Source organism: Myotis nattereri (assembly GCF_964212035.1).
Source record: "Myotis nattereri genome assembly, chromosome: X".
NCBI classification, from domain to species: domain Eukaryota; kingdom Metazoa; phylum Chordata; class Mammalia; order Chiroptera; family Vespertilionidae; genus Myotis; species Myotis nattereri.
In genome coordinates this window covers 99,448,846-99,463,204 of record NC_138078.1, presented here as the reverse complement: position 1 = coordinate 99,463,204, position 14,359 = coordinate 99,448,846, and the positions used below count along the sequence as shown (strand labels likewise).

Sequence of the window (14,359 nt, the reverse complement as noted above, 5' to 3'; positions counted from 1 at the left end):
TGTAGAGTTATATAATTTATTACCAGTTTTTCTTCTTGTTGTTTTTTTTTTTTTTTTTGAGGTAGGCCTGTAATGCTATGAACTTCCCTCTTAAAATTGCTTTCACTGTATCCCATAGATTTTGGATTGTTGTGATTTCATTGTTATTTATTTCCAGGATTTTTTTTTTTATTTCTTCTTTGATCTCTTTGGCAACCCAATCATTGTTTAATAATATGCTGTTTAGCTTTTAGGTACTTGATTTTTTTATTGTAGTTTTTTTCTAATATTATGCCATTGTTTTATGAGATGATGGTTGATATGATCTCAATCTTCTTGATTTTGGAGAGACTTTGCCTATGTCCCATTATGTCCCATGTGCAATTGAGAAGAATGTATATTCTGTAGCTTTGGGGTAAAATTTTCTGAAGATGGTGATTAAGTCCATCTGATCTATTGAGTCATTTAGAATTGCTGTTTCTTTGCTTATTTTTTGTCTAGAGGATTTATCCAGTGATGTAAATGGGGTATTAAAGTCCCCTACTATGATTGCATTGCTGTTGATCTCTCCCTTGATATCTTCCAGACATTTGTTTTTTGTTTTTTGTGGGTTTTTTTTAATGTATTTGGGTGCTCCTGTATTGGGTGCATACATATTTACCAGAGTTATATCCTCTATCTTCACTTTAGTATTATGAATTGACCTTCCTTATCTGTTGTTATGGCCCTCACTTTGAGGTCTATTTTTTTTCAGATATAAGTATTGCTACCCTAGCTTTTTTTTTTTTCATTTCCATTTGCCTGAAAAATATTTTTCCATCCCTTAACTTTCAGTCTGTGCGAGTCTCTTGTTCTGAGGTAGGTCATCATATGTATGGGTCATATTTTTTTATCCATTTAGCCACTCGATATCTTTTGATGGGACCATTTAATCCATTTACACTTAAAGTTATTATTAATAGGTACTTGTTTGTAGCCATTTTATTCTTTGTGCCAATGTTTCTTCTTGCTTTTCTATTTCTTCTTTTTACAACAGTCCCTTTACCATTTCTTGCATTATTGGCTTGGTAGTAATAATCTCCTTTAGTTTTTTGATTGTTTGTTTGTTTTTTGTCTGTGAGCTCCCAATTTCCCCTTCAATTTTGAATGATAACCTGGCTTGATAGAATATTCTTGGATTCAGTCCCTTGCTTTGCATCACTTTGTATACTTTATTCCATTGTCTCTGGCCTGGTGTGTTTCTGTTGAGAAATCAGTTGGAAGTCTAATGGGAGTTCCCTTGTAGGTTACTTTCTCTTTCTCTCTTGCAGCAGTTAAGATTCCTTCTTTGTCACTAATGTTTGCTATTGTAATTACAATGTGTCTTGGTATGGGTCTTTTGGGTTCATCTTGTTTGAGACTCTCCGTGCTTGTGTGACTTTTTTCTTCCCCAAATCAGGGAAGTTTTCTGTCATTCTTTCTTTGAATAGGTTTTCTAATCCTTCATCCTCTTCTTGTCATTCTGGTACCTCTATTATATGTATGTTGCTTCACTTCATGTTGTCTCAAAGTTCCCTTAGGCTCTCCTCCTGCTTTCTAAATTTTTTCTCCAAATGCTGTTCAGATTGGGTGTCTATTTCTGCCTTGTCTTCTAAATCGCTAATTCAGTCCTCTGCTTCTTCTAGTCTACTGTTTCAACCTTCCCTTGTGTTTTTTATTTTGGTTATATCATTCTTGATTTCCTCTTGATTCTTATGTAAGCTGTTGCTTTTCTCATCCAGCTGGTTTAGGAACTATATAACCCTTACTCTGAATTCTTTTTCTGACTGCATGCCTCCATTTCATTTACTTCTTTTTCTGCTGATCCTACTTTTCTTTCTTTTGGGGATTGTTTCTTTGTCTCCCATTTTTGCTCTCACCTAAGGGTCCAGGCATCGAATCATGCAGGGCCTGTGGCTGAAGTGGCGGGTTTGGTGTGAGGGGTCTGTCAGTCCAAGCCTCACTGGGGGGCCTAGGCACTGAGTTGCATGAAGGGTCCAGTTGCCAACTCATGCACGGGGCCTGTGGCTGAAGCAGTGGACTTGGTGGAAGGGGTCGCACACTCTGAGCTTCACCCGAGTACCCAGGTTTCGAGGTTGCAAAGGGTCCAGTTGCACGTGGGGCATGTGGCTGAAATGGCAGGATGCTGTGAAGGGAGTGCATTCCGGGCTCACAGGGGCCAGTGGCCAGGGAGGCTGGAGTCCCAACGTGTATGGGTCTGCAGATGAGGTAGCAGGTTTTTGCCAGAGTGGCTGTAGGGTCCGGGATTGTGTCTGATGCCAGTCTTGGTGGTGGGAAGGCTGGGCTACTAGTCACAGCAGCTCTCCCCTTCAAGTTGGTGTGGTTTCTGTGCCAGAGCCTGTGGCCCTGGGAGTGCTTGCAATGACAGCAGGGGCCCCCCCTTCTAGTAGAGCCTGGTCTGCCAACCCCAAGACTCCTCCAGGATCTAACTGTCACACACACACACACACACACACACACACACACACACAACACACACTCGCACACACACACCACACATGTCCACACTCCCCTTTCGCTCACTCACAATCTCTCCCTCACTGTAGTCCTGCTGGCCACCATCTTTAATCTTGCCGGTATTGTTATATTTTAAAACATACCTTTACAAAGTAGAAGATTGCAATAATTCTTTTATAAAATAATTTGTAAGATAAAAAATTAATGAAAACTTTGTTCTAAAAGATGAAAGAAAACAAAAGCAAATGAAAGGAAATGCTGTGTTCATGGATCAGAAGAGCAATAATGTTAAAATATCCATGCTACTCAAAGCAATCTATAGATTCAATGCAATCCCCATAAAAATTCCAATGGCATTTTTTTACACCAGTAGAAAAACATAACCCTAAAGTTTGCAATGAAGCACAAAATATTCTGAATAGCCAAAGCCATCCTGAGAAAGAAAAAAAAACTGGAGGCATCACAGTTCCTGTTTACAAACTATATTACAAAGCTATAGTAATTAAAATAGGGTGGTACTGGCATAAAAATAGACACATAGACCAATGTAACAGAAGAGAGAAGTCAAAATTAAATCCTTGTATATACAGTCAACCAATATTTGTTAGGGAACTAAGAACATCCAATGAGAATAGTATAGTTTCTTCAACAAATGGTGCTGGGGAAACTGAAGAACCACAGAAAAATGATGTTAGAACCCTATCTTACACCATTCAAAAAATGAACTACAAATGGATCAAAGGCTTAAACATAAGACCTAATACTATTTCTATGTTTATTGAGAGAAAGCTCCTCAGCATTGGTCCTGGCAATGATTTTTTGATATGATGCCAAAAATACAAACAACAAAAGTAAAAAATCAATAAATAGGGCTTCATCAATCTTCAATGTTGGTGCAAAAGAAACAACAAAATTAAAATGTAACCCATGGGATGGGGGAAAGGGGATAGAAGAATATAATCAATAATATTCTGGTAAGGTTACACAGTGATAGATGATTACTAGAATTAGTGGTATGATCACCTTTTAAGGTATAAATAAGTTGCATTACTTTATTATACACTTAAAATGATATAATATATAATATAACCAAGAAAACATTTATACTTAGAAAAAATAAAATTACAAAATGTTAATAGGATATGTTGAAATGGCAGAGATACTTTTAGAAACAGGGCCAACTAAGATCCTGGCAACTTTATTTATCCATTTAGAGATAAAATTAACATAACATAAATATCACCTTCTATAACGTACAATTTTGTTATTTTTAGTATATTCCTAAAACTCTGTAGCCGTGTAACATCACTACATGTTCCAAAACCTTTTCATTACCTCCCCCAAAAAATAAATACCCATTAGTATTAATTACCATTATCCCCAACACCACCAGCCCTGGCAACCACTAATCTCAGTTTGAGTTCTATGGGTTTTACTATTTCATACATTTCCTACAAAATTTTTAGTGCAGCAGCATTATTCACAATAGGCATACTATACATGGACTAATACAATTATAGTACCTTGTGACTGATTTCTTTTAGGTAGCACAATGTTTTCAATATTCATGTTATAGAAGATATCACTATTTCATTCTTTTATATGGCTAAATATTCCTCCATTGCACGAATATATGACTTTGTTTATATAATAATCAATGAATGGATATATATTTGTTTCCTCTGCTTGGATTTTATGAATGAAGTGGACATGAATATTTGTGTAAAAATATTTAACTCACGGAATGGGAACAAATATTTGTAAACCATGTATCAGGAAAGGAGTTGTCCAAAATTTATAAAGAACTCATACAATACAATACCAAAATACCAAACAATCTGATTTAAAATGGGCAGAGGAACTAGACATTTTTTTTCTCAAAAGACATCCGAATGACTAACAGCTACATGAAAAGGTGTTCCACATCACTAATCATTAAGAAAATGCAAATCAGGAGAGAAAAATGGTGGCTGAATAGGCAGAAGTGTTGTGCACCTCGAACCTGAGTCAGACAGGACATATTCTTGCAAAAATACAGCCTTCCAAAACTAAATCAGGAAGAATTGGAAAACCTGAATAGGCCAATAATTACTGAGGAAATTGAAGGATAATATAAAAAACTCACGGCAAACAAAAGCCTTGGCACAAACAATTTAACAGGGGAGTTTTACCAAATATTCCAAGAAGAACTAACATCTCTATTCCTCAAACTATTCCAAAAAAATTCAAGAGGAAGGAACACTTCCAAACTCTATGAAGTCACCATCACCCTAGTTCCAAAACCAGATAAAGACACGACAAAGAAAGAGAACTACAGGCTAATATCCCTGATGAGCAGACACTAAAATCCTCAACAACATTTTAGCAAACTGGATCCAGCAATGCAATAAAAAGATCATACATCATGACCAAGTGGGATTTGCTCCAGGGATGCAAGGCAGGTACAATATTTGCAAATCAATAAATGTGATACAGCTCATAAACAGATTGCAAACCAAAAATCACATCAATTGATGCAGAAAATGCATGACAAAATCCAACACCCTTTTATGATAAAAACTCTCAGTGAAGTGGGAATAAAGGGAACATACCTCACAATAATAAAGGCCATATGTGACAAACCTACAACCAACATTATACTCAATGGGCAAAAACTAAAACCATTTCCCCTAAGGACAGGAACAAGACAGGGATGCCCCATTTCACTACTCTTTTTCAACATAGTTCTGAAAGTCCTAGCTATAATGATCAGACAAGAGGAAGATCTAAAAGGCATCCAGCCCCAACTGGTTTGTTCACTGGATAGAGCATCATCCTGCTGACTAAAGGGTCCCTTGTTCGATTCCTGTCAAGGGCACATGCTTGGGTTGCAGGCTCGATCCCCAGTAGGGGGCATACAAGAGGCAGCCAGTCAATGATTCTCTCTCATCATTGATGTTTTCATCGCTCTCTCCCTCTCCCTTCCTCCCTGAAATCAATAAAAATATATTAAAATTAATTAATTAATTAATTAAATTAAATAAAAGGCATCCAAATTGGAAAGAAGGAAGTAAAACTCTCATTATTCACAGATGACATGATACTGTACATAGAAAAACCCTAATAAATGAATTCGGAAATGTAGCAGGACACAAAAAATTAACAGCCAAAAATCCATAGCACTTTTACACACCAATAGTGAACTCTCAGAAAGAAAAACTAAGAGAAAACCCCATTTTCCATTGCAAAAGAAAATTAAGATACTTAGGAGTAAACTTGACCAAGGAGATAAAAGACCTGCATTCAGACAACTACAGGACATTTGAAAAGTGATAGAGGAAGATATAAATAAGTGGAAGAATATATTATGTTCATGGATTGGTAGAATCAACATCATTAAAGTGTTCATGCTACCCAAAGCAATCTATAGACTCAATGCAATTCCTTTTAAAGTACCAATGGCATATTTCATAGACCTCGAACAAACACTCCAAAGATGTATATGGAATCAAAAGAGACACCAAATAGCTGCAGCAATCTTGAGAAAGAAGAACGAAGTTGGAGGAATAACAATACCAGATATCAACTTATACTACAAAGCCACTGTACTCAAAAGCCTGGTACTGGCACAAGAACAAGCATATAGATCAATGGAATAGATCAGAGGACCCAGAAATCGACTTTAGCCACTATGTTCAATTAATATTTGACAAAAGAGGCAAGAGCATACATTTGAGCAGAGACAGTCTCTTCAATAAGTGATGTTGGGAAAATTGGACAGCTACATGTGAAAAAATGAAACTAGACCACCAACTTACACCATAAACAACAATAAACTCAAAATGGATAAAAGACCTTAATGTAAGATATGAAACCATAAAAGTACTAGAAGAAACCATAGACACCAAAATCTCAGACATCTCTCATAGCAATATGTTTACCAGTACATCTCCTAGGACAATGGAAACTAAGGTGAAAATAAACAAATATTTTTATTTACATGAAAATAAAAAGCTTCTGCACAGAAGAAACCATTATCAAAATAATAAGAGAGACCACTAAATGAGAGAACATATTTGCCAATGATACATCTGATAAGGGGTTAATATCCAAAATATATAGGGAACTCATACAACTTAACAAAAGGAAGACAAACAATCCAATTTAAAAATGGGCAAAGGCCCTAAATAGACACTTCTCCAAAGTGAACATACAGAAGGCCAAGACATATGAAAAAATGCTCAAAGTCACTAATCATCCGAGAGATGCAAATCAAAATGACGATGAGATATCATCAACAAATCATCCAACGACAACTGTTGGCAAGGTTGTGGAGAAAGGGAACCTTAATACACTGCTGGTGGGAATGCACACTGGTGCAGCCACTCTAGAAAACAGTATGGAGTTTCTGCAAGAAAATAAAAATGGAACTCCCATTTGACCCAGTCATTCCACTTCTAGGAATATATCCTAAGAAACCTGAAATATTCACCAGAAATAATATATGCACCCCTATGCTCATAGCAGCACAATTTACAATAGCTAAGACTTGGAAACAGCCTAAGTGCCCATCAGCAGATGAGTGGATAAAAATCCATGGTACATTTAAATGGAATACTATGTGGCAATAAAAAAGAAAGAACTCTTACCATTTGCAACAGCATAGATGGACCTGGACAGCATTATGCTAAGCAAAATAAGCCAAACAGAGAAAGATAAGTATCACATGATCACACTCATAGTAGTCTGTGGAATCTAATGAACCAAATAAACTGATGATGAAAAATACATCCAGAGTCATAGAAGCATGAACAGACTGTTGAACCTCAGAGGGAAGGCAGGGGAGGCTGTGTGGTAAGAGATCAACCAATGAACTTGAATGCATATATGCATAACCCCTGGACACAGACAATGGGGTGATGAGGGCCTGGGGGGCTAGGGAGAGGATGTGAGTGGGCTCGAAGGGGTTAATTGGGTAAAAGGAGGACCTATGTAATACTTTCAACAATAAAGATTAAATGAAAAAAAGAAAATGCACATCAATCATATATCACTCTACACCTACAAGAATGTCTTCTTCATTAAGAAGATAAATGATACAAATGTTAACAAGGATGTGGAGAAAAGATAACCATTGTGCCCTATTGGTGAGATTGTATACTGGTTGATTCACTATGGAGAACAGTATGGAAGTTCTTCAAGGAGTTAAAATTGGACCTTCCATGCATGTCCAGATATTCCATTTCTGGGTAAATATTTAAAGAAATTGAAGACAGGTTATCAAAGGGATAGATGTACTCTCATGTTTATTGCAGCATTATTCACAATAGGCAAGATATGTTAATAACTTACGTGTCCATCATTTGAAGAATTCGTAAAGAATATTGTATAAATATACAATTAAATATGATTCAACAATAAGAAAAAAAGAAATCCTGTCATTTGCAACAATGTGGATGAAACTTGAGGCCATTATGCTAAGTGAGATAAGTCAAACAGAAAAATAAAACACTGTATGATCCCACTTATATTGAATATCTAAAAAATGAACTGGAAAAAAAAGAGAGTGGAATAGTGGGAACCAGGGGTTAGGGGTAGGGGAATGGGAGAGCTATTGTTTCAGAGTATATACTTGTAACTAATAGATGAACAAGTAATGGAGATCTAATACACAGTTCAGTGATTATAAACAACAAAACAATTATAAACATCAAAGTTCCTAATAGATCTCAGTTGTTCCCATCACTAGAAGAAATGATAGTTTTGTGATGTGATAGAGGTGTTAGCTAACTCTACAATGGCAATCATACTGAAATCCTAATGCATCAAATCAATATATTATATATATTAAACTTACACTATGTTTCATGTCAATTATATTTCAGTAAAACAGAAGACCAAAAAGACTTGAAGTGCATAAAAATAATTTAGCAATTAAAAATTCTAAGATCTCTATGGCTATATGACAAAATAAAAGAGACTTGAGGAGGTAGTAAGGATAAGGGAAAGTATATTTTTCAAAAATGAAAACAAAAAAAACAAAAAACAAAACCACCTTCCTACCATGAAGAAAGCAGGGGATCTCTAAATGTGTAGCTGGCTGGTGAAGTAAAAATAATTATTAAAATAACTTCAAGGATCACTTTAAAGGGAATTCTTAAATTAAAAGTGTTTTAAAGACATCAAAAGCAGGAAATGAATGAGAGAATCAGTGGGGTCACTTTATGATCATGCAAAATTCATACTCAGGCATGAAAGAGTGGCAGCAGAGTCACAAAGTTAGGTGTTTTTTTTTTTATCTTTAGCAAGAAAACCACAAAGAAGAATCCTGAATCTAAATGAAACTTGAAATAGCAAAGTCAGAGACATTATATCATAAACAAGCAGACAGAATTCAAGACATGATGGTAAATGATATACATTCAAGTGCCATTTACTCAACTTTTTGAAGAAACTCAAGGGTAAAATAGAACAGCAGCTTAAAGGCATAATATGTTGCCAAAACAAAACTGGAAGATTTTCAAGATGACCTACATTCACCAAAACAAAGAAACAAAACAATTTTCTTTGGGGGATTTACTTCCATAATTAGCCACCTGACAGAATAAATATCACAAGGTAAAGTCCTGAAATAAGCATTATATGTTGAAGAGAGAGAAAAAAACATTCAGCATTTATGTTTCAGATGTTATGGAGGTCAAACATGTCCCCCTTTTCTTCGGAGGCTCCTCCACCCCTGCCCCAAATCCAGTGATGCCTCTATCAGAATAGAACTGACACTCTCTGATACACTGTGTAAAGCAAAATATTCTGAAGAATTAAAATAATCTCTATCAAGATGAAAAATGCTGCCAGCTTTTTGGCCTTTGCAATTTGTTTTTCTGAAAAATTTCCCTGAAGAGGAAAGATTTCCACCCCATACTGAAGGGTTTTTAATTGGGCAGGAATCACAGCCCCCAAAGAAGAATAATCTACTAAACCAGAGAGTACCAACACAGATTGTGAAATCCCTCACGATTTAGAAATCCACATCTTTCTGGTAGCTTACTTATCTGGCAGTATTACTTCATCAGATAAATACAAAAACAACATATCAGTAAAATTACTTATTATAACTTTAGGAAGTAAATTCAACACTGCTTCCAAAAAAAGAAAATACTATTCCTGTTGCTATCCCCATTTCTATTTTTTCCCTCTAGTGCACAGTTGACCATTAGAGCTACTAACCATATAGCACCTCTCATAATTCTGCTTCTCATTTTTCTGCCTGCAAAACATGCAGCATTATTAGATGGTGTCCCTCCTATGAATTTTTTATTTATTTTTATTGTTGACACTATTACAGATGTCCTCATTTCTGCCCCTTCCTTCACTCAGCCTCTACCTCCCTTCCCTCTGGCCACCACCACAGTTTTCTATGTCCATGGGTTATGCATATGTGTTCTTCAAATTTTTAAAATTATTTCTAAGAGATTTAACCAGTTTACAACTCTTTACAAGATAACACTGTTTTGCTTTTTCTTTTGTTTTTGTTTTGATCTTCACCCAAGTATATGTTTTTATTGATTTTTTTTAGAGAGAGGATGGGAGAGAGAGAAACATTGATATGAGAGAGAAACATGGATCAGTTGCCTCCCTTACACACCTTGACTAGGGAACCCAAAACCTAGATATGGGCCTTGACTGGGAATCAAACATGCAACCTTTAGGTGTACTGGATGACACTCCAAACAACTGAGCCATCCAGCCAGAGCCCTTTCTTTTTAATCAAACTTTGGGATAATTTTAAGCATCTATAATAATAAAACCATAATGCGCTAATTAGACCAGAGAGCCGAATCACCTTCTGGAAGTCATTGCGGACATCCTTCTGGATGAAGCCGCCTCAGTGGGGGCCAAAGCAGAGGCGGTTAAGGGCAGTCAGGCCGGTGGGCAAGCAATTTAGGGCAATCAGGCAGGCAGGCAGAGTGGTTAGGGGTGATCAGGCAAGCAGGCAGAGTGGTTAGGGGCAATCAGGCAGGCAGGCAGGTGAGCAGTTAGGAGCTAGCAGTCCTGGATTGAGAGAGAGATGTCCGATCCCACAGGGGTTCCTGTGGGATTGGGCCTAAACTGGAAGTTGTACATCCTCCAAGGGGTCCTGGATTGCAAGAGGGTGCAGGCCAAGCTGAGGGACCCCCCTCTACCATGCACTAATTTCATGCACTGGGCCTCTAGTATTATATAAATGGAATCATATCATATGTAACCTTAGTGAATTAGCCTTTTTCATCCAGCATGTATCAATAGTTAATTTTTATTGCTGAGTACTATTCTATGGTAAGGATGTAACATAGTTCATTTAACCATCTACCTGTTGAAGAATATCTGAGTTGTTTCTAGTTTGGGGATATTAGGAATAAAACTGGTATCAACATTTGTATGCTGACACTTAATTTGAGATGTCTAGCCTCCAGAACCATGAGATAACAAACTACTATTGTTTTAAATCACCCAGTTTGTGGTACTTTAGGGAAGCCTTAAGAAACAAAGTTTTGTGGATGGTCTTTATCAAGATGAGAAAGGTTTTCTGTGATCTTAACTTACAGAGTTTTAAAATCATGAGTAAGTGTTGAGTTTGTCATCTTATTTTTCTGCAGCAGATGATATAATTGTACTAGTAGCCCTGCGCAGGAATCCGTGTGCCAGTAGCTCTCTGCAGGGCCTGGCTGCTCTGCACCCACTGCCCAGAGGCTCTCTGCAGCCCAGAGGCCCATCTGCGGCCATTTGAGGAACATTTGCCTCATCACTGGGGCAACGATGCATGCATTCCCCTCCCCCTCCCTGGCCTCTCCGTGCCCGCTACCCAGAGGCCCTCCATGACTGGGGTGGAACGCTTGCCTCGTCACTGTGGCAAGGAATCAAGCATTCTGCCAGGCTGCTCATGCTGCCAGCTCTCAGCGGCCGCCCCCCAAGACTGGGAAACTCTGGGAGAGGCTGAGAGGACAGGGCGCCACCATCTTCTGGCTATGGGCACCGCCATCTTTGTGACAGAGTGATGGCTAATTTGCATATTACCCTTTTATTAGATAGGATGATTTTTGTTCTTAGTATGTCATGTTTATAGATTTTTCGGATGTTGGTCTAGTCTTGCATATATGGAATAAATCTCACTTGATCATGGTGCATAATTATTTTTACATTGTTACATTCTATTTCCTAATTATTTGTTAAAGATCTTTATATCTTTGATCATAAGAACTAGTCTGTGTTTTTTGCTGTATTTTCTTAGTCTAATTTTGATGTTAAGGTAATAATTGCCTCATAAAATAAGTTGAAAAGTGTTCCCTCCTCTACTGTTTTCTAGAAACAGTGTATACAATTGTTAATTCTTTGAATGTGTAGAAAAATTCCTTAGTGAAATCTTCTGGTCCTGAAAATATCCTTTTTCAGGTGTTCTTCAATTCCAAGTTCAATTTCTTTAATTATTATAGGACTATTTAGTTTAACTGTTTCATCTTGGCTCAGTTTTGGTAGTTTGTGTATTTAAGGAATTGGTGCATTTCTTCTAAGTTGTTGAATTTATGAGCATAAAGTTATTCAAAATATTTTCTTAGTATCCTTTATGGCCAAATGACCCCTTTCAATCCTGATATTGGTGATTTCTGTCTCCTTTCTATTTTTTGTCATTCTTGCTAGAGGTGTGTCAACTGTATTGAATTTTTGAAGAACCAGTTTTGCATTCATTGATATTCTTTTCTTATTTTCAATTTTATTGATTTCTGCTCTTTATTATTTCTTTCCTTCTGTTTCCTTTGAGTTTAGTTTTCTGTTTTTTTCTAATTTACTGAAACTTGTATTACTGATTTGAGAATTTTCCTGTCTATTTTGTAACATTTATTTCTGTAAATTTCCTTCTCTATAGTGCTTTACGTGCATGCCACTCATTTTGATGTGTTGTGGTTTTGTTTATTCAGTTCTATGCATTTTAAATTTTCCTTTGAGACTTCTTTATTCACCTATGGATTATATAGAAGTGTGTTGTTCAACTTTTTGAAGATTTTCTTATTGGTTCTCTGTTACTAAATCTAGTTTGATCACATTATGTTTAAAATGCTCTGTGTTATTTCAATTCTTTTCAATTTGTTTTATGATCCTAGATATGGCTTGTTATGGGCTGTTTGTGTCCCCTCAAACTTCATATGTTGAAGTCCTAACCTTGGATGTGGCTTATTTGAAGATGGGGTTTCTAAGGAAATAATTAAGGTTAAATGAGGTCATAAAAGTGCAGCCCTGAACTGATAGGATTAGTGTCTTTATGAGACTATAAAAAGAGATAACAGCCCTGGCTGGTGTGGCTCAGTTGGTTAGGCATGGTCCCATGAACCAAAAGGTTGCAGGTTTGGTTCTTGGGCAGGGCACATGCCAGGGTTGCGAACTTGATCCATGGTAGGGGGCATGCAAGAGGCAGTTGATCAATGCTGCACTCTCACATCAATGTTTTAGTCTCTCCCTCTCATTTTCTCTTTCTCTAAAAATAAAATTATTTTTTAAAAGAAGAGATAACAACATTTGAACTGAGTGGCGGGAGCTGCTGGGACTCCAGGGAAGCCTGGTGCGGGCCTAGCATGGCGTGGCAGCTGTCCTGGGAGCAGGGCGTCACCCTGCGCAGCAGTGGCTGAGTTCTTCTCATTTGGCATCGACAGCATTTTGTAACAGCGCGGCATTTATCTATCCGAAACCTTCACTCGCGTGCAGAAGTACGGGCTCACCTTGCTGGTCACCACGGACCCCGCCCTCATGAAGTACCTGAGCAACGTGGTGGAGCAGCTGAAAGACTGGCTGTACAAGTGCTCTGTGCAGAAGCTGGTGGTGGTCATCTCGAATATTGAAAACGGGGAGGTCCTGGAGAGGTGGCAGTTTGACATCGAGTGTGACAAGATGGCCAGAGATGACAGTGCACCCAGAGAAAAGTCTCAGAAAGCCATCCAGGACGAGATCCGCTCGGTGATCAGACAGATCACCGCTACGGTGATCTTCCTGCTGCTGCTGGAAGATTCCTTTTCATTTGACCTGCTGATCTATACAGACAAAAACTTGGTTGTGTCTGAGAAGTGGGAAGACTCTGGACCGCAGTTCATTGCCAATTCTGAGCAGGTCCGCCTGCGCTCCTTTACAACGACCATCCACAAGGTGAACAGCATGGTGGCCTACAAGATCCCCGTCAATGACGGAAGGAGCCACACGTGTGTGTCCTGAGGCCACATCAACTGTAGTTCTTGTTTTGTTTCATTGATTACTTTTGAGATGGGAAAAACTTAGCATTGTACAATCTTCACTGAACTGTGCGTATTGTCCATTTGTTGGTGCCTGTTTGACTTTCCATAGGGTTGACATAATTTCCATAAGGTTGACAGTGTTCGAAAGGGAACCAGCAGATCACGTCAACACTGGAATGTCAACTCCTTTGAAGGTGGAAACTGGAGATGGGAAACTTGACTTCCTAAATCAGAACTTTCAGTCCAGTAGCCTGACTCCGAGTCTAGGTGAATATGGAACAGCAAAAGAAGTCTGAATATCAAAACCTTTGTTTAGTTCTAAAGTAACTGATCAGCCACAGTAACAGTATTCCTAGCAGGTCCTTTTGCCATTTATTTCATTTGTATAATTTCCATATTGAAAACCCCCAATTACTTGACTTTAATGTATATAATTTACACTTACAAATCTGTCACCATTTCTCCTGTTTCAATTCTGCTGATACAGAACTCTTAATGTCTTTTTGTGAATTATAAAATCAAGCTTTAAATGACAATGATAAAGTTAAAAAAAGAAGAAATAACAGAGAGCTCAGTCTCACTCTCTTTCTGTCTCTGCATCCATGCACAGAAGAAAGGCTATGTGAAGACGGAGAAAACGTCTGTCTCTT

The 14,359-nt window shown here is 37.6% G+C and overlaps 1 pseudogene across 1 annotated transcript; it reads left to right on the top strand.

Moving 5' to 3' along the window:
* The first annotated feature begins 13,058 nt into the window (after nt 1-13,058).
* LOC308511773 (mitotic spindle assembly checkpoint protein MAD2A-like) lies at nt 13,059-14,005 on the top strand (annotated as a pseudogene). Its single transcript has 2 exons — nt 13,059-13,676; nt 13,819-14,005. The product of its transcript is annotated as a mitotic spindle assembly checkpoint protein MAD2A-like (transcript).
* The last annotated feature ends 354 nt before the right edge of the window (nt 14,006-14,359 follow it).